This window comes from Falco rusticolus, chromosome 4, assembly GCF_015220075.1.
Source record: "Falco rusticolus isolate bFalRus1 chromosome 4, bFalRus1.pri, whole genome shotgun sequence".
Classification (NCBI taxonomy): Eukaryota; Metazoa; Chordata; class Aves; order Falconiformes; family Falconidae; genus Falco; species Falco rusticolus.
The window spans coordinates 52,099,738-52,125,407 of record NC_051190.1 but is presented as its reverse complement, the minus strand read 5'-3'; the positions used below and the strand labels follow the sequence as shown (position 1 = coordinate 52,125,407).

Genomic DNA, 25,670 nt, shown 5'->3' with positions numbered 1-25,670 from the left:
CTCCTTGTCAGGGAAGCCTTTTACAGCCAGCTTTTCTCAAGAGCCTTCCAAGAGCATGTGTTCGTAACGTCTGTCTGGGCAAACTTGAGCTCTTGAAATCAACATTGCAAAAGTAGGTGACCACTAGAATAATAGTAAAAATACGTTTAAGCAATTTTCACAATAGGATTGGGATTTTTGGGTTCTCTAGTTTTCTTTTATAACATGTTCTAAATTCGGCTTTGTCCACTCAGACTCAGCAGACCACAATGCAGTGGCATGATTACAGCTTATTCATTCTTCAAAATAAATAAATTTTATTTAACTTTGGGGTGGATGTAGGAAAACAATTTCTGCTTTAACCAAAAGAGAAAGAAGAAGAAAAACAGTTCTGCAAGCAGCAGAACTTTTTATAAACTTTTTTTTTTTTCCCTGCAGCTCCACCCTATAGTTTGGTGACTGATTTCACATTGCAGCCTCTCTCTCGGGGGTGGTTCTTTACTGGAATTTTTCCTCTCCCCTCAGCATCATATTTTCACAAAACTTACAGTAACTTAGTATTTACAGGACTTTCATCCATCTGTTAAATTTATTTAAAATTGAGCAACAAGTTCAAAAGTTACTGGGGCAGGGACTGAGAGACCTGACAAGCAAATAGATTGTCAGGGGAAAAACACCTATGGAATAAAATTAAATAAGTGTGATGCTATAAAATAACTGTGATAAACTTGATTGTTTTGATGAGGAAGGTTAGAACTAAATATGACTGATAGATATTTTTCTTGCATTCATGAGTGGTCTAAGGAATTTTTCCTTTTTTTTTTTTTTTTTTTTTTTAACCTGTCCTTGCCTCATTTTTTTCTACACCAGCAAAGTCATGGCAATAGGATTCATCATCAGTATATAAAGGTCCCCTCCACCCCTAGGTTTCACCTATGATACCTATTTTTTGTTGCAGCCTCTCACCCAAGCATATATAAAACACGAGTGGAACTGCAAAGCTTCCAAGACTGATTGTTTTGTTTTGCTGAGACGGTGCAATGCAATACCGACTGCCAGCTGGAAAACAGAGGTGGCAGGGGTTGAACACCTCCTTTAGCTGTCTAGAAATTGGTATCTACTCCAAAGCATCATCCAGGCTCCCTCTAGGGACCGTGACGAGAGATCGGCTTCTCCAGTGGGGCTCCTCCTGGGCTGGGGTGGGTTTCTAAGGTCAATCTCCCCCTGGCACAGCACCGCCCGAACTAGTTTTGATGAGATGCCAGTCTTTAAGTGTTTAGATTTTACTTGAATCCCACTTGCTGCAAAAGAAGGCTGTAAAAAAGCTATAAAGCAGCTGTATCAGAGATACTGTGAAACCTAAGGTAGAGAATCAATGACCTGGGCAAATTACTGTCCCAGCCAGTTGGACTTGTGCTTTGCTCGGGCGAGGAGAGAAATGGCTGGCACAACCATGTCGGAACCCAAGTAACCTGTCCAAATATGAGACTCAGTGATGAACCTGGAGCATGTTCTGGATTCAGGCCAGAGGCTTAATCACAAAGTGGTCCATCCCTAGGAAATTAAAAGTCACAAGAATTCCTTTAAAGTCATACAGCGGATGAGTTTGTTTATTTAAAGAACAGGTTGAGAGTGACATCAGGATAGCACTCATGCCTTACTCAATCTTGCCAGTAGACTTCCTCTCAGAATAATGAGTCACTTTTGGGATGTGACCATAGATGTGCCTCTCAGGTAGGCTATAGAGAGGTGTCATGTTAGATGTGCAGGAACCACAGTCCAAAATCCTCCTTGGATGAGAAAGAAAAATGCATCGTTGCCCACTAGCACATGGTAGCTTCAGCTGCAAGAAGGTTGGATGATCCCCACATGTTAGCTCACTGGGTAACAAAAGACAAAATGGGTGTTATACTGAGATCGTCAACACAGATGTTAGGCAACAGTGGGGGGTTTTTTATTGGTTTTCTAATAAAAAGTCATTGCCTTAAGAAACCAGGCTAAAAGCTAGGGTAAATAAAAACTGGGATAAAACAAAACAGGATTCACAGAAGCTGCCACATGGGATTCGTTGAACTGAAGACTGCTTGTCTAAAATGTAAGCTTCTCCTCTCTGCAAGCTGTGCAGACTGCATGCTTGGAGGTTCTGCCAAAGGGTGGTGCCTCACCAGGTCACCTTCTGGAAAAGCCACCGGCTCAAGAGGGAGCTGAGACCACTCACTTTGACTGGACATGTAACCTGATGTGAGATAGCCTAATCTTTGTGTAGTAGCATCACATCAGTGAACAAAGACCAAAAAGACTCGTCACTTTGTTGGTTTTGGTGCTGTTATTGAACACAATGTCTTCTTTTCCACCTTCAGGAATTCTGTGGCTATTGCAGAAGAAAGAGCGAGTCTTTCATTTGTGGTTGAGTCCATGTGAAGAAATTAACCCATACAGAGACTACACCTTCACTTTTACGTGTCTGAATCTCACGTTGAATCTCATCTCTAGTTTTAGCCATCTAAACACGCAAGTGGAATCACACCTGAAGTGATTGTCCTACAGGAAGTCTCACAGGGTTCTTAGTGTTTTGGGTTTAAAGTCATTCAAATCTTAAACAAGGGGCTTAATTTCTTGGCTGACCTTTGTGTCCTAGGAAGATAAATGACCTGAATAACCCTCCAGACCAATTCAGTAAGTTGGTGGCAAATCTGTGCAGTCTCTGACCATAACCCAATGCAATAAAAAAGAGCTTTTCTTTATTATTTAATACAGATTTCCTCTTATTTCAGGAAAAATTGTTACATAATGCACAAGGAAATATATTTGGCTCTTCATTCAAATAACAGTCTAAGCTGCTTCTCTCCCTATGCCTAATAAAGTATATTTGGGACCTGCTCCCCTTGGATGGAAAGAGATCAACTTTTTCATTGCAGCCTGAACTCAGGGCCAACTTACACTCCCCAGTGACAAAACTGTTCTTTAGCAGCACTTTTCCCTCCCCACCCTTCACCCACTCCTGGTGTCTCATATGCACCAAGACTCATGGTCTAGCCTGAGATGTTCTGCTTGGCAGACGCTGTTCCTGCTCTCACCGGCTGCAGCAGGCCTTCGGGGCTGCCTGCGCCGACGCCAGTGCCAGTGGACTCTAGCCTCACAAAGGCAATGAGATGCAGGTATTTAGCAACTAGCACAGATTTTTAGCAACCAGCACTTGGGCAACTGGCTTAGTGAATTGCTAGACACTGATTCACCTCTTCTGGAAATGGATTAGTTCCAAGCAGTTGACTATCTCCAGGCAAAGCTCAGTTAAAAATTGCTGACATCTCACAGAAATGCTGGACCAACTTTCTATTTCAAGACACTTCTGTCCATGTGGCACGTCCCCCACTGCCTGCCTTCTGTTTATTTCAAGGCTATCTGCTGCAAGTAAGGATCTTGATGCTTATCATCTTCCAAAATCATAAATTCCTTCCTTTACTAGCTTACTAGAAAATCTCTTAGCATTAATGAGTATGCAGTATCTTTAATTGGAGTCTGAGCAGCAGCAGGGGATGGACAGTAAAAATGGGCTTAATTTCCCCTAACTTCAGCCATTGAGTTGTTTAGCTGAAACTAATCCTCTAGGCTCCCTCTAGAGTCATCAGAGAAAGAAGACAACACTGGCTTTCATTCCCACCCAAAGATAAGCATCTGAAATATCCTAGAAAAGTATCGTCAAATGGCTGAAGTTTAAATGCAGCGATCACCTCTCCCTTTTATCCGTGACACATTTCCCCCCGCCCATTTCTGGCATGGTGATTTTGGGTGGGGGTTTTTTCCTACCCCTGCTCCCAACTGATACTATTTGGCATCAACAAGGTTCTGTTTGTCTTTGTTATCTTCTCTGCCACTGCAGGTGTGTGACTGTATACAAATGGATGCTCCTGTGTGAATGAAGTTTAGACACGTGCATCTGGAAACTAGACATGATTCAATTTATCACATTACTTGGCAAAAGAGGAGGGGAAGAGAAGGAATTCCAGAAAAGTCTGTTCAGCCTTGTTCCAGTCTTCAAAACCAACCCAAAACATCTCCATTTAAAACTTTCCACTGAAAAAATATCAGATGTGATGAATAAACAAAGCAATAAATGCAACTGCACAGCACATGGGGCAATGACATTGCTCTTGCACAAGGAGACTGATATTTTGACATTTGTTTTCCTCTCAAATTGGAACAAAGTCAAAATACTTAAACTTTCCTGGAGGGAAACATTTCAGTTTAGAAAGGTCAACATTTCATCTCAACACACGAGACTGACATCAAGAGACCAATGAAATGCTTCCCTTTTATTTAATGTTGCCCATTGAGTCAAGCTAACGCCACACGAAGATGTCACTTTGGGTCTCTCTGCCATGATCCCTGTGGACCCACTTCTTTGGCAGGGCTCCTCCCCCAACGATGCGTAACATTTTTTGCTCTCCTTTCTTTGTTGCCCCAAATGGTGTGAGCTCAGACGATAGGACTCTGCTGGCAATATGATTAAAAATTTTCTTTTTTGTGTATATAATATAATTGACTTTGTGTATATAATAATGGGACAAAGTACCGGCTTCTTCCCTAACTCTGATCGTAGAATCATAGAATCCAAGAATGGATTAGATTGGAAGGGACCTTAAAGTTCCTGCCACGTGCAGGGCCCCCTTCCCCCAGCCCCGGTGGCTCCCAGCCCCGTCCAGCCTGGCCTTGGGCACTGCCAGGGCTGGGGCACCCACAGCTGCTCTGGGCAGCCCGTGCCGGCGCCTCACCGCCCTTACAGGGAAGGATTTCTCCCTCAGCTCTGATCTCCATCTGCCCTCTTTTACTATAAAACCATTATGGCTTGTTCTATCACAACATGCCCTTGTGAAAAGCCCCCCTCCAGCTCCCACCCAGGCTCCTCTGCTACAAACAGCTGTCATCTCCCTGACGGACCAGCATCCTGGTAGCAGAGGGATTCAGTGGGTTGAACACAGCCATTCACAAGTGCAGTGCCACAAGGCATCTGCCTGGCCTCCAGCTGCCACTCCAAAAGGGCATGGATCTCCCTTAGATCCAGTGGCCCACCTGCAACCTCACACGGCTATGCTGGTAGCACAAGATACCTCAGAAAATACTGTCTACAGTTTGGAAAATGAATTCTGCTCCTAGTGTGAATGGATATTATTTAGGGTAAGCAATGAATATGACCTGCTCTAGACAAGTAGAGAGAAAATTTGATTTAGAGGTGACAGAAAGTAATGCTTAAGCTGCAACTGCATGAATCTTTTGTGGCCTGTTCCCTTCTTCACCATACCGCTACGAAACAGGTAATTTGTCTCTTTATTGACCCTCTCTTTATTGACCCAGAAGGCTGAGGGCTCCATTCATCTCATTGCTTCTGGCAGGGCAAGGCACACAAATCCTTCCTCCTTTAGCTGCTCTGGAATTAATGAGCACTGATTCATGTTTACGGCAGATAAGAGTTTCACTCGTTGGCTCACCAAGTCCCGCTTCCTGGGACACCTGCAGCTTGTTTCAGATTCTCCTTCAGCTCTTCCACCCACTCTCTGATACGTGAAATAAGCACATCCTGAAAATGTGAAACCAGAAGATATTTCACTGCTTAGTTCACTAGATCCAAACCAGGCACCACCTGGGATCCTGTAAGCAGCTTTTACTGGACTAGTTCAGGCTGTGGTCAATGCTGGATATCCAGGCTTTCCCATGGGGACCCTCATGGACATGGCAGAACATCACCGACAGGACTTCCTGCCACAAAAGAGGCTTTGAAGAAGGTTAAATACTTCCAGTAGCCTCCACTTCAGTGAAGCAAAACTTGCTCAAGTCCTGGGACAGGTTAAAACCCATGATTTCCACACCCAAGCCTGCAAAAACACAAACCAATTTAAAAATGTATCAAGTGAAAACCTTATGGATAGAGGGGGAGATTGTTATGGAAATGGTCTCCTGCTACAGTGGTTGAACAATACACTTTTTAATGGAATTCCACCCTAAGATCCAACCGGGCACTTAAAAGAACCAATAAATGTATACAAGCTGTACAACTGGCCACAGTTGAGGTTCCCTGCCTGTGCTCCAGCACCACTTCATCACCACTGAATCACAGAGAAACAGACACAAAAGGGACCTCAAGACATCATCTGATCAGCCCCTGCCCCAAGTTAAGAACAACCCTACCTCAGCCATCTCCAAACATATTTAATTTTTTTCTCCATAACATCCTAATCTGAGGTTACTACTTTCCCCTTAGGCAAAAGAGGATAAATTTCCACCAACTGAGAAGCTAGGAGACTGTCTCTCAACTCAGATCATATGGAGAAAATTGGAGAAAAGGAGGAGAGAAAAAGAATAAATCTCCACTAGTCTTCAACACGTTCAGTTATAGCATTAAGACTGATCCTTCCAATACAATACACAAATTTATTCTTTTCACAGTCCTGCACCCTGAGAGTCAGCCCAGAACACACTGCCAAAGGCATCTCTGTGAGAACTGCTTTGATTCAAAGAGCTCATCTTTCCAAAAGATGGGGCCTTGTTGTTTCTGACTACATCCATGCTGAAAGAAAAGGGATCCCTGATTTGGAAATTTTATTATTAAATGAAATTTAATTTGTCACTCACTTCTGCTAAAGTAGCGCTATTTATAACTAAGAAAAGGTTTTTTAATAGAGAAGCTGGAAAATGTTCCTAAACTGAAAATACCTAAAATCCTGGCAAAAAGTAAATGTTCCAAAGACTGGTGTGTTTCTTTTCTTTTCTTTCTCCTTTTTTTTTTTTTTTCTCTCTCTCTTTTTCTTTCCATTCTGCTCCCTTATTCTTATGCTTGGCTGAGTAACATTGTTGAAATGTGCAAGAGCCAACTTCCACCATTTCCTCATGCAGCAAAAAGTGTTTATGGGCTGTAGCCATACTGTGTTCTGGCGTATTTTATAGATAGCCTTTAGGTACACAGCTCAGGGAAGTGTAGAATGAGCTAAAGAGGCATGAGGATGTCTCCAAGTTCTGTCCGAAGAAACCAAGTTTAAGGAAAATCCTAATTCACAGCTGCCAGGTGTAAAAAAAAAGAGAATCTTTGAGGGAAATGTTAAAAACATTTGTGTTTCACACCTATTAAACAAAATGTTTTCTATTTCTCATTAATTATTTTATAAAATTTCTATTTCTGCAGAAGGGAAGGAAAAAATCCATGATTTTCTTATCGAAGTCTGTTTTCATCCTACAAAGATGGTCGGGAATTATACTGCAACCCAACTGCTTTCTAATACAAGGTTTTAAAATTAATGAAAAACTTAAAACCAAGAACCATAAGAACAATAGAAAATGCTGAATAACTTTCAAAGTTCCATTTTAAGAAGGCACTTCTGCCAGAAAAAGTAATTGGTAAAATCTTATCTTCTTAACTGTTGACTAACTACTTCTATCTGCTGAAGGTGGCAGATCCTTGGATCCTCCTAAGCCTCGTAGTTTACTATGGGTAGATCACTGGAGCTGCTTTGGAGCATTCTTAATAAAATCTTCGGAGTTTCTTTATTAAAAAACAATATTGTCCTTTCAAAATTGAAGACGTTGGTGCAAATATATCAGTTTTGGGGAAGGTGCTGCTGGAAAGAGAGGACATTTCGTTCAGACTCGGTGAACTCCTGACAGAGCCAATCATGGTACTCACGAGATGCTCAGGTTCAACCCCTGTATTAAAGGAGAAAAAAAACTGAGGATGCAGCCCCGTCTGGGCTTTCATTTACTGTGGGCACGTCTTCCTTGGGGTTTATCAGCTCATCTTAAGTTACGCACAGGTTCTGCCCATGTAGGGTGAAATGCACACGCACGGTCACACATATGAATATTTCCATTGCAGTTATACAGGGCATCTAACTCTCAATTCTGAGCAAATTGACCCAGAAGCTTGGGTCAATGATGGGGATGGCTAAAAAGCTCATACATCTTCTTGCAAGGTGTCTTGCCCAGGTTTGGCACTCACGACGCTAACCCGCCCCCTGCTCAGTTTCCTTGTGCAATAAAGTCATGAAATATCTCAGAAAAGGCTCCTCAGGCACAAATGGAAAGGTTACAAATGTATTAAAATAGTATGTTGGTTTGGATGTGGATGAGGGTTGTTGGAGGTTCTCTTTGGCTTTTCTAGAAGAATTTACCTTTACTAGCCCCTGGCTTGAAACAGTAAGAACAAACGAAAGACACAAAAGGCAAATAACATGAGCTGCTCTCTCATTAATGGATAAAAGTGACCCAGAAAGCTGTCCAGCAGATGCTCTCCAAACCACCTGTAGTCCTGAAGAGATCAGAAGAGTGCATGCTATTTCTCCTGTAGAAATTCCTGGCCAGCCAAAGTGTGTCAGTACTCATACAAAGGAGAAAACCTTTTCAGCTTTCTCAGTTAACATAATGATTTTGTAATTACTCTATTTCTTTTGGCTAAAGGGCCTCAGTAACTGATTTTTTTAATACATCACAATTCCTTCTTTTCGAACCAGCAGGCAAATAGAGAACACAAGATGAACAATTTCTCTCTATGTGCCTCTAACTTAGAAGGTTGGTCAGACCTCTGACTGAAAAAACCTGGAGAAACCCTGCTGTCGATGCTAAGCAACCAGAAATCCAAGAGGAATGGGTGGTTTTCAGATGGAGAGTATAACTTCATTAAAATTGATCATGCAAAGATTGTTCCAGTCAAGCAACTCTCCGGAAATCCAAAAAAAATGGATTTCCATTCCTGATATACACCATCAGTTCACCCTTTTCTGCATAACCTGGCTCTTGGCATCGTTATTGACTGCTGGTGGCAAACCAAGAACCTCCAAGGGCCAGTTCCCAGGCTGTGAAGTGCTCAGTTCCAGAGAAATCCTAGAGCATCTGGGCATTTATGAATTCATCCTCAGGGCACAACCACAATTCAGTAAATAACCTTTCAAGAGGGATTAGAATAAGAAAGCTTGAGTTTACTTTAGTAACAGGAAAAAAAAAATTATAACCTACTCCATATAAAACTTTGAAGGTTAGGCAGATCTTCAAATTGGAAAACAAAATGTGAATATCAACTCTGTTTTCCTTCACAGAAGAGAATTGCCTTTCTCCCCACTCCTCCTCTCCAAAACTCCCTCTGGGAAACTTGAAGGACAAGGTCGCTACAGCACTTAAATTTCTTTTAAAGATACTTAGTCAAGCACAGTCGATATCAGTGTCAGTCAACATTAAAGGGATTAAGAGTTTGAGGTCAGATTTAGCTGACTTTGGCTCTTGGTTAAGTGGAAAGCTATGGTTATCTCTGCAAGGAGATGCAACTCATTTATTTTGACAAGGGAACCCAAATACCCACCTTTGCAAAGGAGGGACATTCATCTGCTGAATATTGGCATTTACAGTGCAACCGTTGTCACTTGGCGTGCTCACTTAGGGCATCCCCCCCAGCCACCACAGGCCTGGAGTCTATTGCCCCATTTCCCTCACCTGACAAAAGCTGGCCTCTAAAACAATCAGATTAATTGTCATCCTATATCCCCTCTTTAATCTGTGAAGAAGTATCAATGCCCTCACGTGCATCTCGAGTGTCTAAGCATGGACCTTGGGAAGCTTCTGACACCTGACTTCCATAACACTGTTGTGGGATAAATTCTACCATAAGCAATACGGTGAGTCCCATAGAAAACCTTCTATTACACTGCATTTCTTAGAGCAGCAGTTATGAACTAAGAAGAAGAAGAAAAAAAAGCCAAAATACATAAATAAAAAGACGAAAGACAGAAAGAAAAAAAAACCCTCATAGAAACAGCAAGCGTCAGGGTCCGACTCCACTGTCTGGTCCTCCATGAAAAAAACAAGTTTATTTTGATATAGCAGTCTTGACCAGGAACTGAAAAGGTCTGGAGGAAAGATGAGCTTAAAAACTAGATGCAAGAAAAAACCTGATTTTTTTACATTGTGGGAGAACTAGGATGAGCTTCCAGAGGAAGGAGGAAGGGTCTGGGCTTTAAATATTTTTGATTCTAATTACAAACATCAGTCTTCCAGGGATACCTTGCTAAGTGCACACAGGATTCCTCTGCCATATATTATGGGAAGAAATAAAGCTGGTGTCTTAGATATTGCAGGTTCTCCTTGTGTGCCAACTGAGAACTGAGAACAAAGGGAGACACGCCGATGCGATCTCAGTGAAAATACATAATAATGTACATTATTACAATATTATTACAATTAATACAAGACGGGAAGGGGAACAGAAGGGTGTATTGGAGAGAGAAGGGGAATGGGATAAAGAAAGAAAAGGGAAAGGAAAGGGAAAGGGAAAGGCAAAGAAAAAGACCTGTGAGACAGACCCAGTCCTTTACGCTGGTGTATCTATGTGATGTTTAGCGGATTCCCAGGCTGTTAAATGAGATCATTACTGTTTTTCTTTCCATATTGTCTTGTTTCAAAGTCAAGATGTTGGATGTCTCTTTTTCCCTCTTGCTCTGTGCTTTGTCTTTGCATTTTCCGTTACTGATTTTGACCTAGGATAAAATTTGTGCCAAAAAAAGAAAGAAAGAAAAAAGTTTAACCATTGATTTAGACTGAGCAAGATTCATCTGCCCTAAGTTGAGTGTCTAAAAAACAGATGGAAAATGCTGAGCCAGTAAACCTGGGTTATCTTTACAGCCAGAGGAGAGAAATGGGCACCTGCAGAGCTAATGTGTGCCATCTCAAGATCAGTGTCTAAGCTGGGTGAGATTAATTACTCCTGGACTCTCCTCTTTATCTACCTCAGGGCGACTAGCTCAGAAACAGATACCCAATGCACATCTAATATAGGGAAGATGAATACTACCTTAATATTTCCAAGTTTGCTTTTAACAGTATTTTATGAGGCAGTGCCAAACACTCTGTCAGAGCCAAGACGTAACACAGTCTCCTAATCCTCCCTGATCCCATTATCTTGTAAAAACTGAAAGTATGTGAGGTTGAGATGGCTTGTTCTTGACAGATCCACAGTGGCTGTTTTTCATCACCGTATTAGTACCTCCAGGTGCTTATGAATATATAATTAATTCATTCCAGTATCTTCCCAAGACCTAAAGTTGGGTAACGTCACCTGCACCTTCCCTGATCCTCCTTTTTCCCTCTGCATGAAGATCAGTTGCATCTCTGCCTTCCTCCAGCCAGCTGGGGCTTCCTTGCAATCTCAGCTGTCAAGGTATTCCTTACTTAGCTGTCTTCAGAGAACCATTTAGGCTGGAAAAGACTGTCTTCTCTTCTACTCCTCTAGGTAAAATTTGGGGGTTTTGAAGTATCTTCTTAAAAAAAACACCGGGCTTTATAGAAATAAAATGCAAAAAAGCCTCAGAATATTTGTCTTCTGGAGTCTCATTTCAATGGAGTAATAAGCTTATCCTAGCTGCTTATTTTTTTATTTCTTACATATTCACAGATGCTTCCCTAGCATTTTTCTTTTTGGGCAATATGGGGGACATACTGTATAAATGGTAATTAACTTTTCAGCTCTGGCATTCCCATTTGAATCCTATGCTTTCCTAACTCAAATATGTTCAGTCATGTACCTTTGTCCCCACTCTGACCTTCTCTGGAGACAATCTAATTCCCACACTGAAAAGTTTCGAGAAAGGAGGAGGAGGAAGTATTCCTGCCACAGACACAAACTTTCTAATGCTTCTCAAAACTTCTATTCATTGACTTCAAACTGCCTCACATGACAGCTGGTGCCAGTGATTTGTATACCTGTAAAAGAATCTGAAAACACCACGGCAGATTTTGCACTGGACTCAAAATGGATTTTTGCTCACCCATTCCACATCCAGATGATTTAATGAAACAGAAGAATACAACAGTAGATTTATATTACATTTCTATTTCAGGGTCCTGGCAGTCACATTATTGGGCATAGTGTAGATAAGCAGAAAGACACTTCCAACTTTAAATTATTTTTCTACTGCACAAGATCAAATCAGCTACAGTTCTCCCCGGCTTAACAATTTTGAGCTGAGACACAGGAAATCCAAGTGCCCACCTGTAGGCATCGCCTTCCTGCTGCAAATGTCCTTCTCTGAGTCCATCACAGAGTGTTGGAGAAGTCAGTTATTATTTCCTTGTAAATGAAGAGGAAGCTGCTACTGTCTCCCAGTCTTGAAAAAAAAAAAAAATTAAAAAAATAAAAATGCACCAAACTTTCTCTTTGCAGACTATATTTAAGATCTTATGTTTACTGCTGACTTTCCTCCAGGCACTTTCTGGTTTGCCTGGGTGTTACCCTGCAATCTTTCCCTAAGAGCCCCCACTCAGACTGACAGCCAAGACCCCTGGGAGCAGCTTTGGTGTCTCACTCAGCTAATGGGAGCTGGATGGGCGCTGCGGAGAGGCACCTGCCAGCCCCATGGGTGGCTGGGCGGCAGCGCATGGCATCTCCTCCCAGCCCCAAGCTCATGTCAGATCATGAACAGGAACTGTCATGTCTTGCATGCACATGGCAGGACTCAGAGCACTCAGTAATCACCTGTGGGAAGCCCAGAGCACCTCGGTGCCCCTTGAGATGTTCACAATGTGGTGGCACGTCCGTGCTAGCATGTTGAAAAAGGATCACCCACTGGTTTTGAAGCAGAAGCCACACTCGGAAGACTGACCTGCTGTGTTTCATGTAAAGAGTGGCTCCCACCCCTCATTCCTGACCCTATTCCCCTCCAGCCCATCCTGGATCTCACCTGCTGGAACATCTTTCTTCAGCACTGTGGCCCCACATTCCTTTTCCAAGAGCTGCTGGAAAGGTCGAGGAGAAAGAGAGATGATGTGGTGAAGAGCAACGGCAGAGGGAAAGAAAATGAGCAGAAGCAGGTTTGAAAGCAATGCTGCTCCAAGGCACGTCCCTCTCTGCAGCGCCCCAGCTCTTCCCGGTGACGTGGTGCCCTTCCCCTGGACATTACATGGCCCACTTACACAGTGAGAGGAGAAATTTAAGATATCAATCCTAGTGATCACTTCTAGGTCATAATCAATTATTTCTCAATGAGGGGCAGGTGCTTTTTGTTTTCAGCAGCAATGTCATATTCTGGTCATTGCACTTGGCCTGGAGAAATTATGCTTCTTCATCAGTTGACGATGCACGTTTAGACCTACTTCTCAAGAGAGATGAGCAAATGAAGAGGAGGGGGAGCAGAGCTGAAATCACAGTTACTGTGTTCTTATAGTTTTTATTTTCTGTTTTAATGTATCTCATTTCATTACATTTCAATTTATGTATGTATATAATTTTAGATATTCAAATACATTTTATATATTTATAAATTTCAAAATTTTTTCTATATTAAAAACTCCCATTTTACATGTAAAAATCAGAACTGGAGAGAGAATAAATTGCAGACCTTCCTTAGTCTGTAGGGTTCAGGTCCACCTTTCCTGATTTTAAAGACAGAAGCCATTTCATTTAACTTTAGGGTCTTGAGTCACTTGGTTAAGCACAGGCGCCCCGTTCCACCTGGGGTGCCTTGGACACCAGCAGTGCTAGCAGATAGAGCAGGCAGATCCCAGAAGCCACTTTCTTAAGCAAAGTGCATCTTTTTCTCCTGTCATCTTCCAGCAGTGGGCAGAAGCAAGGCGGCCAGGTGCTGGCTTTCTGAATGCTTTCCCTTGGAATTGGGGTGGGAGGGGAGCAGATGGGTTATTCTGGTCCCTCCCTGCAACATGCCAGCTTCCAGCCAGCTTCCTTATGACCCTAGCCCTGCCTGAGAGAGGTGGTAATGTTGTTGTTCATCTTTTGCCCCTGCCATTTTCCAAGTTTCTTCCTTTTTATTTAGGAGTAAAACAGGAGGAATGGCAAAGTTTGGGGTAGCTTCTAACAAAGACGAAAGAGGACATTGTTCATTGCATTAATCTTGCAGGGGAAAAGAATAATTTGGCTTCATTAGCTAAGAAAATAAAACCAGAGTTATCTTATGATGAAAAAAAATGCATAGAATGATGATTTAACCACAAAATTTTTGTGCAGAAGGCTCAGTGACTTGGCAGCATCCAAGGAAGGGCAGCAAGTCTCTATCCCTGAACAGATCCTCTCATATTTACTACTTCAGAGAAACAGTCATCCTATCTTCTTAAAAAAATAGAGCTTTTCTGATAAACATGAGACTCATGGGAAAAGGGGATTGCTTTTACGAGTCTATAGGGTACGAATGGAAAAAACAAAGGTTTTCAGCCCACAAGCAACTGCTTTCAGCCTTGTTTTCTGAACATCTCCTTCCAGGCTTCTCTGTTAAAATATTTGCATGTTTTTCCAAGTGCATCGATGGTCGGTGAGAGGAGAGCATGCCGATCTAAAACTCTGCCTTATTTACAGTCCTGGACCATCCCTGTTGCACCGGCCTTGCTATTGATTTTTGAGCCAAAGCTCCTGCGGCTGTTGCAAGGCTTTCCATGGCAGGTAAAACTGGTTTTCCACTAGCAGCTGGATGTGTGAATAAGGACAGAGCTGGGACGGGGAATGTGGTGACTTCTGCAGGTCTGGAAATCTGGTGGGGAAGAGGTACAAGACAGGCAAGTGAGGGGAGTTTTCTAAGGATGAATGGTGGGATATGGGACACTCACATGCAGCATCACAGAAGCCGTTTCTGCTGTACCAGAGCCAGCTGATATTTGCTCTTTCACTGACCGAAAGGCTAAAGAAAATCTGAGGACTAAGAGTGCACCAAGCAGAAACCGTGTTCAGGGAAGGACGCCAGCCAAAGAAGCCCCTTCTTCTTCCTCACCCTTAGAGACACCACCACAAGGAGAGCTCAGGAACAGGGACACGGTTGTCCCAATGAGCTGTACAGCTTGTCCAGCTGGAGGATCCTTCCTGAGCCAGATTTGTCATTCTCTGCAGGCAATGGTGGCATAGGGAGCATCGACACGTGTCAGCCTGGTCCAGACAACACTCAGGGCAAGCTCCAGCAGCTCCTGGGGAACTGTGCAGATGGGGAATACAAAGCAGGAGGTGATCAGAAATCACCGATCACCACCTTTGACTTCCAGCAAGCCTGCTGGCAAGTCCAACCTAAAAAAGTCAGTCCTACGGTCAAAGGGGAAATACAGCCCTGTTTTACTCTGCCTGGGTCCTCAGGACAACAGCAGGAAAAGAAAAGAAAAAAAAAGAAAAGAAAAGAAAAGAAAAGAAAAGAAAAGAAAAGAAAAGAAAACAAAACAAAACAAAACAAAACAAAACAAAACAAAACAAAACAAAACAAAACAAAACAAAACAACCACACACACAAAGAAAAGAACACCTGCTCATTGAAACTTACACAGATTTTACTGTGTAAATCATGTTTAAAACTCTATCCTGGGTAGCTGGTGGCAGTTCTTCCATGCTTTAGTTTCTTATTTCCATTTAAAACATAATAGTTATATAAAGCACTAACTGGTCATAATGAAAGATGGATATTAGCCCCACTCCTGCAAGACCAGCTTGGGTATTACTGTGTTTCTTCTAGTGTGTAAGTGCTGGTATTATTTCATTGCTGTACCCCAGGATGCTTTCTTTCAGAGTCTGTGTTACAGGACAGTAGGAAAATAGCCCATAATCATATGTTGCTAAAAATAATTGGATACTTCATTGAGGCTGCAGTCATTGACACTGAAAATATATGTGCGTTAGTTTTTTTCTTTTTCCAGTTTTGCCTGATGCAGGCTGGAAGCTTCAATCAGAGATGACTTCTTTAAAGCCATCCACTTTGATAAAGGAGACTTTGTAAAGACTGAAAGACCAGCCAAGCCATTTCTCTGTTTGTGAAAGAAAGCTGTAAGGAAGTTCAAGAGCTGAAAACAAAAGCCACATGAGTTGTACACCAATATGCAGCTGAACCTTTTTTAGCAGCAAGCCAAGTATGAGAAGCAGCAGATTTCCAGACACTCAAGCCTCCAAATCAAGAGGTAACTCCTGCTTCTCAGTTAGATGCTCTTCTCACACCTCAGGATGGGGTGGGGGTCAGTGCTGTGATAATCAGGGGTGATGCTTCAGGCCTGGATAGCAGAGGCAAGTGACATAAACAGGCTCCGTGACTCTCCGGACACCTGGCAAGACCTTGTCCAGGCTCTGTGAGAGCAGACACAATGCTGAGGTTACCTGTCCCAGAGAGCAGGAGCCGGATTCGGACTGGTCCTGCCAAAACACAAGGACAGGGAAGAAAGGAAGGACTCCTGCGGTCACATCTTTTAATATTGCCAGGCTATCCCACCCATCCAAGCCCTGACTTTCCAGCTAATCAGGCGGTGGGGTGTCGGGCATGGGCTGGGGCAGACCCTGAGGGAGTGATGACCATGGTCCTGCTGGAGGGGTGGCAGTGCAGATGGACAGGAGGCATGGGGCACTGGGACCATGTCCCTGGTCAGGATTCTCCCAAAGTCCCGTCTTTCAGAGAGGGATGGACTTTGTCAGGAGCTGAGTTTGCCATCTGTGCAACTGGAAAATCAACTTTTGTTCTTTTTTTATTTTTTTTTCTTAATCTCAGAATTGCTGATCCAGCTCAGATGAAGAGTATCCTGTCTCCAACAGCACTCGTAAGGGATAGCGACTGAACAATGTGCTGTACTGAAAACTATCAGCAGTACCACTAATTACCATAAGAACAGCATGAACATGTACTGATGGTTTCCCACATGCCTTCCCAGGCCTCTGTAACCCCTAACTCAGAGACCTCCTAGGGCACAAACATTACATTAGTGTTTAAAAGTCTTGAATGTTTTTCCCTTCTGTTAACTCATCTAATCACATTTTGAATGTATGCAAAGAAGATCCTGTGCAGGCGGTTCCACAGCTTCACCACCTGCTTGTGAAAAGCCGCCTCCTTTTGCTTGCTTTGTAGCTACCCTGAAATTGCCAGTCCTGTCTTCCCAATCTCTTTATTAGCAGAGATACCTAACTGCCATTTCCCAGTGGCCGTCTTCTTGATTTTCATGTATCTATCTCTTCCCTATCGCCCTCCTCTTCTTCAGTACCCTCTTTTCTAGGTTGAAAAGTCCAGGTCTACTGCAAGGTTATGCTGACAAACCAGGATTCAACCCAAACAACCTATAAATTACCAGGGCTTGAAGTCACTGACATCTGTGGTCGGAGTTTTCCTGGACAGGGCTGCACTCCTGTCTGGGACAAAGGTTGAGGATCTTCCTAGGCTGTTTGGGGAACTGAATGAAAGATTTCATTCAACTCACGAAGCACAGGCATCCCAGTAAGCTGCAGCTTTGTGTTGCCTGCAGTGTGCAGCAGCAAGCTCCAACAGCCGCACAAAGAAAGCTTGTTTCTACACACACACACACACACCCCGCGTTGCTGCCAGCTCTGCAGGTTTCAGGCCATCACCTTTGAACGCTTATCAGAGCTGAAATGGACTGTGAACTCCGGGGAAATCTCACCCCAAGGCTGTTCATGAGAGTCCCTCACATGTTCCCCACACGCTCAGCCAAACAGGCTCATCAGAGATAAATAGAGCTTTATGAGGGCAAGATGCTATATACTGCTTTATGGCCCCAGGGAACAGGTTACAAGCTCAGCAACTGTTAAAAAAAAAATAAAATATAATATCCCTCATCATTCCCCTATCTGACTCAGCAAGGATCTGGCTCACAGCTAATGATAAGGTGATTCCAGCTTCTTTCGTCCCACTTGCACAAGCACTTTGTGCGCAGGTTCTGAGCGCATTACAGCCACTGCTGCAGAGTCTGCTAGTTTAGTCTCCTATCTGCGATTAAAAAAAATATATGAATAAGTATTACTTACAAAGAACTCCTTGTCCAGTCGCAATTGGACACAATCGAAGTCTAGAGAGAGTCCCTGCAGCTGTGGTGTGCTGTGGTTTTGCTGATGCTGGAGTGGGAGAAGCTGTCCCATCCTGCAGGACGCAGGCAGCTCTCCTCCAGGTTCTCTCATCCACAAGCCCTGGAACAAGTCTGAGAAGCGAGTCAGACTCCCCATTATAGCCAGACTTCTCCAGCTGTTTTAACTCCATGACGGTCCATCAAAGCTGCCTTGACCCATGCCAGCAAGGGATCTGGCCCACTTATTGGCCTGCGTGACTCCATGGTGCAGCTGGCAGCTGCGAAAGGGCTCATTTGGAAGGCAGCGTGGCTGGGATCAACATCACTTAAGCGATAATCTGCTAATCAGAGCTTCTTCTGTTGAAGTAATGCTCCCACCTCCTCGTTCCATGCTGGCAATTTTCTTCTGCAAAGCTTGCCAAATTGTTTCAGCCCCTGGCAGTTTCAGAGGGGTTTTCTTGCTCACCTCTGAATGGGAGTTTGCTCTTGGTTCTGTAGGTTGGATGGCAACCCAGGAAAAGGATAATCTGATTCAAACCCACAGACATCCAGCCTGTCACACATGCAGCAGAGGTGGGGGAGAGGGGAAAACAATTCTTTTTAAAGAGTGATAGAAGACCTGGTGCATATGGAGAAAAGTACGCAGGCTCAAGACGCTTCTCCCTCAGGGTGGGAATGAGATTGTTCAGTGGTGTGCAGAAATCACTGAAATAGCTAAAGTGTGATGAGCATCGGGCAGGGTAACTACATGTGAAATGTAGCATAAAACCTCTAACTCACGTTGCTGTTTTGGAAGATGGAGCTGGTCAATCAATGAAGACCCTCCCCAGGAAAGAAGAAAATGAGGACAAGGCAGAAGTGGCATCAGTTGCTGCTCTGCAAAGAAGACAAAGCCCTGGTGGTAAATGGGTCGCTGGCAAGGGAAAACCTCACCTGGTAAAGAGAGGAGCTGCAATGCTCACCCTGTTCCCTTCTTGTGCTCACCTACTCAGCAGTGTCTCCCCACAACAGGAGGATGAATGAGGGCACCCTGGAGACCCACAAAGCTGCAGAGCAGGCAGTGCTGGATGCTGATGACTTCTGCCCAGCATGACAACTGAGGGTTCAACAACTACAAGCTGGAGCTGTGTTTCCCTGTCCTAGCCCTGCTCCAGAGCCCAGACTTGGATCACCAGCCTGCCCACCTCCACCCAGGCTCATAGCATCAGCACAGATCAGGCCTACAGCAAGAAGAACAACAGAAGGAGAGTGAGAGAAGAGCCCAGGATGCTTCACAGAGCCTGTCTGTCCCACCTGCTCATCAGGAGTCCAACAAAGGCTGGCATTTTCAGGGCTGCCTGGATGAAGAGAGGCTGGGAGACAGTCATCCATATCCCCTCGTCTTTCCAAAAATGCAACTAAATGGAGGCCCAGCCCATTGCTTGGAAGATGGTCCATGACCTCCCCAGACACTTTCAGTCCTGTTTGATGGAAGGACTTGAAAAAGCTCAAAAAGGACTGAATCAAACCTGTTTCGAAATGAAAAGCAGAAGAGGACAGCTTTGCTTCAGCTGAAGGCCACTGCCTGAAGGCATTGGCTACTGTCCCTGCTGCTGGTTTCTTTCCTAGCCCAACTGTTTTTCACCTGGCCTGCCTAAGATAGCAAATGCCTAAAATGACTTGTGAGGGAGATCTCTTCTTCACCTCCAGCACTCCTTTGTCTCCCTTAACCCAAGCCCTCAGCCCCACATGCCTCAAATCCCTCTTCTCCCAAACCGGAATTTCAGCCCTGTGATCCTCCCATTGCTACACTTGCTGCATCTCCTCATGCAGGGCACCCAGCCCCATGGAGATGGCTCACTGCCAGCTACCCAGACCAGGACCCCAAGGCACGACCCATAACCTGCTCTGTCACCCCTCCAGCTGCCCATGGCTGCATGCACCACCTCCCAGGTCTGCCCAGCTTCCATGGACCCAGGCGGAGGTACCCTGCTGACTGGAGATATTCCAGGTCTCAGGCTGGAAGGAGCTACCACTGAGAATAAAGGTGGCAGGTGGAAGGCAACATAGGTGCCTCATCCTATGAATTGCAGGTTCATCAGAATTTTGTCCCATCTCATGATCCTCCTGAATACAGCACGTAAATCTTTTAACATGTTTGTAGTCCCTGGATAATAGCTCAGGAAGGGACACAGGCCAGAAAGAAGGTGGACATAGCTGCTTTGGCACCTTCTAAACCATTACCACAGAGTGTTACAGGAGGTGTACAGTCTCCTTAGTCCACCCCTGACTACAGATCACAAGCAGTCTTGCACGCTCCTACCTAGAGAGAAAATAATGCTTTGCGGAGAAAGGTAAGCTACTTTTAAAATTTATTTTTAGATTTCCCCTATATATAAAAAAATTTTTTTTGACCAAGAGTAATATTTTTGCTTAGGCTGATTTCCTATCACATGGAGGCAGGGAAGCAGCATTTAGAAGGAATCAAAAGAAAACAGAAAAGTACTGAAAACCAAAATATTGTTCTAGGAAGGGTTTTAACAGTTTAGACTCTCGCTTCCAGCTCTTCATGAGGATTCACTGGTTGTTCACTAAGGCTGTATGAGAAAAATGAGTGTATTTTCCTTGTCCTGCCACTTTACTTGCAGGACAGTCCTGTTCCTCAAGAACTAAATGCTTATGGAGAAGGTCAATGCAAGGACCAGCAAACAAAAGACAGCTTAGAAAAAAGGGCAGCTGTTTTCCCTACTTTTTGGGTGGTTGACCAATGGTCGATGCTGTGTTTCAAAGAAAGGACAGCGAGGATATAATCTGACATCCCTGGAAGCCTTGACACCAAGGTGGGTTGGGTTTCTGGAGAAGATCTCCCCACTGTGAAGGCTGAGAGGAGTGGTGACTGAAAGGCTGTGAGTGGAGCGGTAGGAGAGAGTGGGACAGAGACCCACCTAGGTCTAACAGCCTCCCCATCTTGATATTCAGATGGATTTTTTTCTGCTTGGCAAAAAAGCCTCCAAACTTGTTTCATTTCACGTGACCACATCGTTCACATTGCTGACAAAGATGGGCAGATGCATGCCTGGTCTGGTGCCAGGCCAGATACCACATCTGCAGCAGAAACTGCCAGACAAAAAACCAACCACCTCCTCCTTCAGCTTAGCAAGTTGGGACTGTGTTTGGCCTGGGAGCCACTGAGTGGGAACATCTCTAATAGTGTTTTCAGTGCATTGTGGCACCTCTTTGGTGTCACTTTTCTTGAGTCCCTCTCCACAAACTCATCTCTGACAGCTTCCCCTGTTCCACCTCCTCTCTCACACCTCCTTACTGATGAGGTGAAAGCCACTGTCCGCCTGCAAGGAGACTTCAACTAATTTTGGTTGGTTTTTGGGCTGAACATCCAGCCTTGCCCTTCCTTTCGCACAAGGCAGATCTTCAGGCACGACTACCCAAGGCATAAGGAGTGAGAGTTTTGAAGCAGGACAGTCTTGTCCTGGTCACAGAGGTGTCTGACGGCAAGGACGGGGAGGTCTTGATCTCCACCGGCGATACCAACACAGGCTGTTCACTCTGCTAACACTGCACCACAGCTACTGAGGCACCAAGAACTAAACTACAGAGGGGCTCACAGCTTGCCCTCAGGACCCTCATACGTATTCTCATTTTGCTTTGACAGAAATTTTCACCTTGGATTTTGTCCATAAGACCCAGAGCAGATGTTTCCCTTAAAAGCTGACAAAGAAGCCATCGCACACCGCTTTCACCGTCATCTCAGCCAAGAGTTATGACGTCAGCCTTGTGCAAACAGCGCCAGGCTTGAAGTAGCAGGTCTCCTTCATACCCCTTCACTTGTCTGCTCACATTAAAAGCAAGCAGCGACATCAAAACTCTCTTCTTTGCAACACGTACAAACCATACACTGAATATAGCCAGAAATCCATGGTGGCCATTTGGCCTGATGCACAAACCTCATTTAGCCAAAGTTCCTTCTTGTATGTTTTGGCCTTGACTTTGTATACAAAACATGAGCAATAGCCAAGTGGAAAAAAAGCAGCAAAGGCCATCTCGTCCTCCACAACATTTGGTCGTTGGACCGGCTCCTTACACAGTGCGGGACTTCTGCAGTGCGGCTTCCAGCACCACCGTGTCAGCCCCTTCCCTCCCCAATCAATGGCTTTGGCTGATGTAAGCCGCAATGTTTCACTGAACCTGAGTGACTCAGGAGAGAAAGGACAGGAGGCCTTTTATCCAGGATGGGATTTCAGCTCCTGCAAAAGGGAAGTGTTCACCCAGTTGGGAAGAAAACAATCCTGGAAGAGGAGAGGTTTATTATTAGGCTGTGTAAAAGTCAGTTAAAATATAGAGCTGATTCCCAATAGCAATCATTTCTGGCCAAAACCTTAGCCAGTTTAAATTGATTATGCTTTTTTTGGATGCTATTTTACATCAGTAGAAGGATCTAAACATCTGGAGAGGTTTGTTATAAGATGTTGGAGAAACTCATTTCAAACCTGTGCCATCCCCAAGGGTCTCCTTAAAATAGCAACATTACAAAGCCCTCTTTTACTGCCGCATTCCTTCGTGGTTCATTATATACACGCGCATGGATACAATCTCAAAAAAAACCAAAACAAAACTTAGATGTCTGAATTACCTTTGCCTTGATAGGAATATAAGCCTGGGACAGAGCTGCTAAGGAGAATGGAGTCCCCCGGTGGGAAGACTTCCAAGCAGGGACCTCACACACTCGCACGCCTCATCCCAAACAAAAGTAGGCACCTGGACATGCAGAATAATTCATCTCACCCTCAAAAGCCTGTAGAGAGAGAAAGGATCCTCTTAGAACCAGTGCAGAGAGAATACACAGGGTTTAGGGATGATGGGAGATGACAAAAGCATTTTTCTGGAGCACCTGCTCAAAAATAAACTAGAGCAGTAGAGCTGCTTCTTGTCTGACCTTGCACAAATCAGCATTTCCAAGGATGTTAAGGCCTAAAAGCAATCCTTGTCACCTCGCAAGTCAGACAGGGACTCTTTTCATGTGGGGGAAGAAGTGGGCAGGTTGTTTGGGGTTGATGTGAATGGTGAAGATGCTCACATCTGTCCACCTCTGGTACTGGGAGTCCTCGGACCTGATTCACTGCAACTTTAGAGGACATCTGTATCAACCACCCCCACAGCCCAGCTCTTCAGCGCTGTCCTGCTTTCCTGCTCTACCCAGAGGGTCAAGAAGATGACGAGCTGAGCAGGGTGGCACCCAAGGAGACCTCTCCTGCGGATCTGAGCTTATTCACAGCAGTGGCAAAAACCTACGTGGGTGATGCTGAGCTGTGAACGGAACTTTGATTCTTATGGCTGCGTCTGAGAGAGGGGTGGGGGCTGTGGGGCAGTACCTTGTCCATCCTCACTTGTGCCTTGCATTCAGTGGTCAGGGGGAGAGTTACAGCTGCCACCTGGGGAAACCCCCCTTTGCACTTGGCTGCAGTGCATTTGATGCCCATCCTTCCGAAGAATACTCTAGCCCTTGCACTTCCCATCTTCCCAGATGGGAACAGGCAGAGAAATTAATCACTCCCTGACTGCTATACCAAGCAGGGGGGCTGACTTTGGACCTAAGGAGTCCTGAGGAGTGAGTTTATTTTGCTTGTGGATAAAGGGGAGCCAGGAAAATATCTCCCATAGTCTTGGTGGCCACGAAAGCCAGACACAGCCAGAGTCAGATTTCTCCACTGCAATTCTGGGCAAACTTTAAACTGGGAACTGTTTCCTTCATGTGCAGCTTCAGACGTTCGGTAGTACCTGCCTGGGGAGAAATACCAGCCCGGAGGCATCCCTGGTTCAGTCTCTTACCGTGCACATGGGGGACTAGGTACAGACAGAGGACCAAAGGCTGGACGTGGCGATCTCCTAAAGCGCATAGGTTCCACTTTATTTACACCACCTCCTCCTCCTGGTAGCAGCAGGAGGTGGGGGCATTTAAATATACAAGGCTTTCCCCTGCTTCTCCCAGGCTTCTCCCCTCTCTCCAAGAAAAAAAAAAAAAAGAAAAAAAAGCAAGGGAGCTGCCATGAGGCCCCTGAAACTTTGCAGTGGATTTTTTTAACTCTCCTTCTCAGAATGACTATAGAGCCCTGAGTACATATTTGCTCAGTCCGCCCCACACTTAAACACACACAGATGCTCGGCTCCCCTGGGGATAGGGGCTCCCCCACCCCCAGCCCCCCCTCAGTCGAGCACAGTGGGCAGAAACAAGCCAGACCCCACGGAACAAACCCCATCAAAGCTGGAAATACCTGTGCAGAGATTCCCTAAGGAACCCCTCTCAAACCACCGCCCCTCTCCCTCTTGAGCCCCTGTCCCCAATAAATATGTTTTTAATCCCTGCTATAAGAGCTTGAAAAATAGATTGGGGATTAGCCCGCATTGGGGCGGGGGGGGGGGGGGGGGTATGGCTTTATTGCTTTTAAATCCGCCCCCCCCAGCATCCCCATCTCCCCCCACACACACACATGCACCGCCTAACTAGAGGCATGTGTCGCCTGCGAGCCGGAGGGAAGGGGGTGGGACAGGGGTGGGGGGGGTGGGACAGGGGTGGGGCGGGCGGGTGGGATGGGGTGGGAGGGATGCAGGAGTGACCCCGCGCTTCCCAGCCCCTCGGTCACAGGCTGGGTACGACCTACCAACGGGGTCCCGGAATGGGGGGGGGGGGGTGTGTTATACCTTGCCCCCCCCTCCCCCCCCGCCCCCGCAGCTGGAGAGATCAGCTGAGGCTGGCAGGGAGAGGCACGGGGTTTGTAGGGAGGAGAAGGAAGAGGAGGAGGAGGAGGAGGAGGAAAAGATTGCATCAAGAGCAGAACTTTTTTTTCCCCCTCTCTCTCTCTTACAGGAAGCCCTACTCTACCTTAGCCTTGGAAAGAGCCCCTTTTCATAAAATTAGCTGAAGGCACCTATTCACAGCCATGGAGCTGTGAAAAAAAAAAAAAAAAAAAGGCAAGCAACAAACCGACTGTAGAGTTTGGTTTTTTTTTTTCTCTCTCTCCTTTTTTTTTCTTTGCTCCAAAAAATGAAACAGAAATGCACACAGCTCCACTCTGCGAAAATCTGATGTTTTTACCGTCTGCTCTCTGACAGATCTAGAGAGGAGGTTGGCTTTTTTTTTTTTTTTTTCCTTTTTCTTTTTCCCTCCTTGCCGCCGTTCAGCTCCTAAATATCCGCTGCTCCTACACGGAAAGAAGAAGAAAAAAAAGAAAAAAACCCAAAAAACTACCCAACCCCAAACCGAAAAGGCAAAGCACCACACCATCACGGCTTGATTTCCAGAGATCCCCCCGTGCGCCAGCGCGGAGCGGGTGTGCGCTGCCGGCGCGCCGCATCCCTGCGCATCCCTGCGCGCTCTCCTCCCCCGCCGAAAAAATGAGGGGGTGGTTGCTGGAGCCTGCTGTCGGCTCCGGGATAACCCCCCAACAGCTTGGCTTCGGGGGTGGGGGGGTGGGGGGGGGGGCGCGGTTGTTTGGGTTTTTTTCTGTCTTAGTTTTATGAATGAAACCTCCCGGCTGAGTTGAGAGTAACATCCCTCCCCTAAAACTCTGAAAAGCTGGCGAAATCCCGGGGGGAGGCGACTCCCCCCGGGCGCTCGGCAGGGACTCAGCCCCGGGGGGCGGGCGGGAGGCAGCGCGACCCCCCCGGCCGGTCCCCCGCGAGCCCTGGGAGGCTGCAGCCTCCCCCCCCCCGCCCTTCTGGCTCCTCCTGGGCACGGGATCCTGAGTCCATGCGGGTGCGCTAGTGGGGGGTGGGGTGGGGTGGTAAATTAAAAAAAAAAAAAAATTGAAAACATTTTTTTAAAATTAAATTAAAAACTAAAGAAGAAAAAGTTAAAAAAAAAAAACAACAAAAAGAAAACAACAAAAACCCCCAAAGTAAAACAAAACAAAACA

The 25,670-nt window shown here is 45.2% G+C and overlaps 1 long non-coding RNA gene across 13 annotated transcripts; it reads right to left on the bottom strand.

The window, feature by feature from the left end:
* Positions 1-1,639: 1,639 nt before the first annotated feature.
* LOC119147870 lies at positions 1,640-25,599 on the bottom strand. Of its 13 annotated transcripts, XR_005104179.1 has the most exons (9): positions 24,851-25,599; positions 22,391-22,552; positions 18,748-22,046; positions 18,544-18,639; positions 17,726-18,316; positions 14,560-16,111; positions 12,687-12,741; positions 11,999-12,113; positions 9,793-10,487 (listed from the first exon to the last, which is right to left on the bottom strand). It is a non-coding gene; the product is annotated as an uncharacterized LOC119147870 (long non-coding RNA). The 13 variants fall into 13 exon arrangements; XR_005104175.1 differs by adding an exon at positions 1,640-1,859 and having other exon boundaries at positions 10,314-10,487; positions 17,726-22,046; XR_005104173.1 differs by having other exon boundaries at positions 9,793-10,113; positions 10,314-10,487; positions 17,726-22,046.
* Between the last annotated feature and the right edge of the window lie 71 nt (positions 25,600-25,670).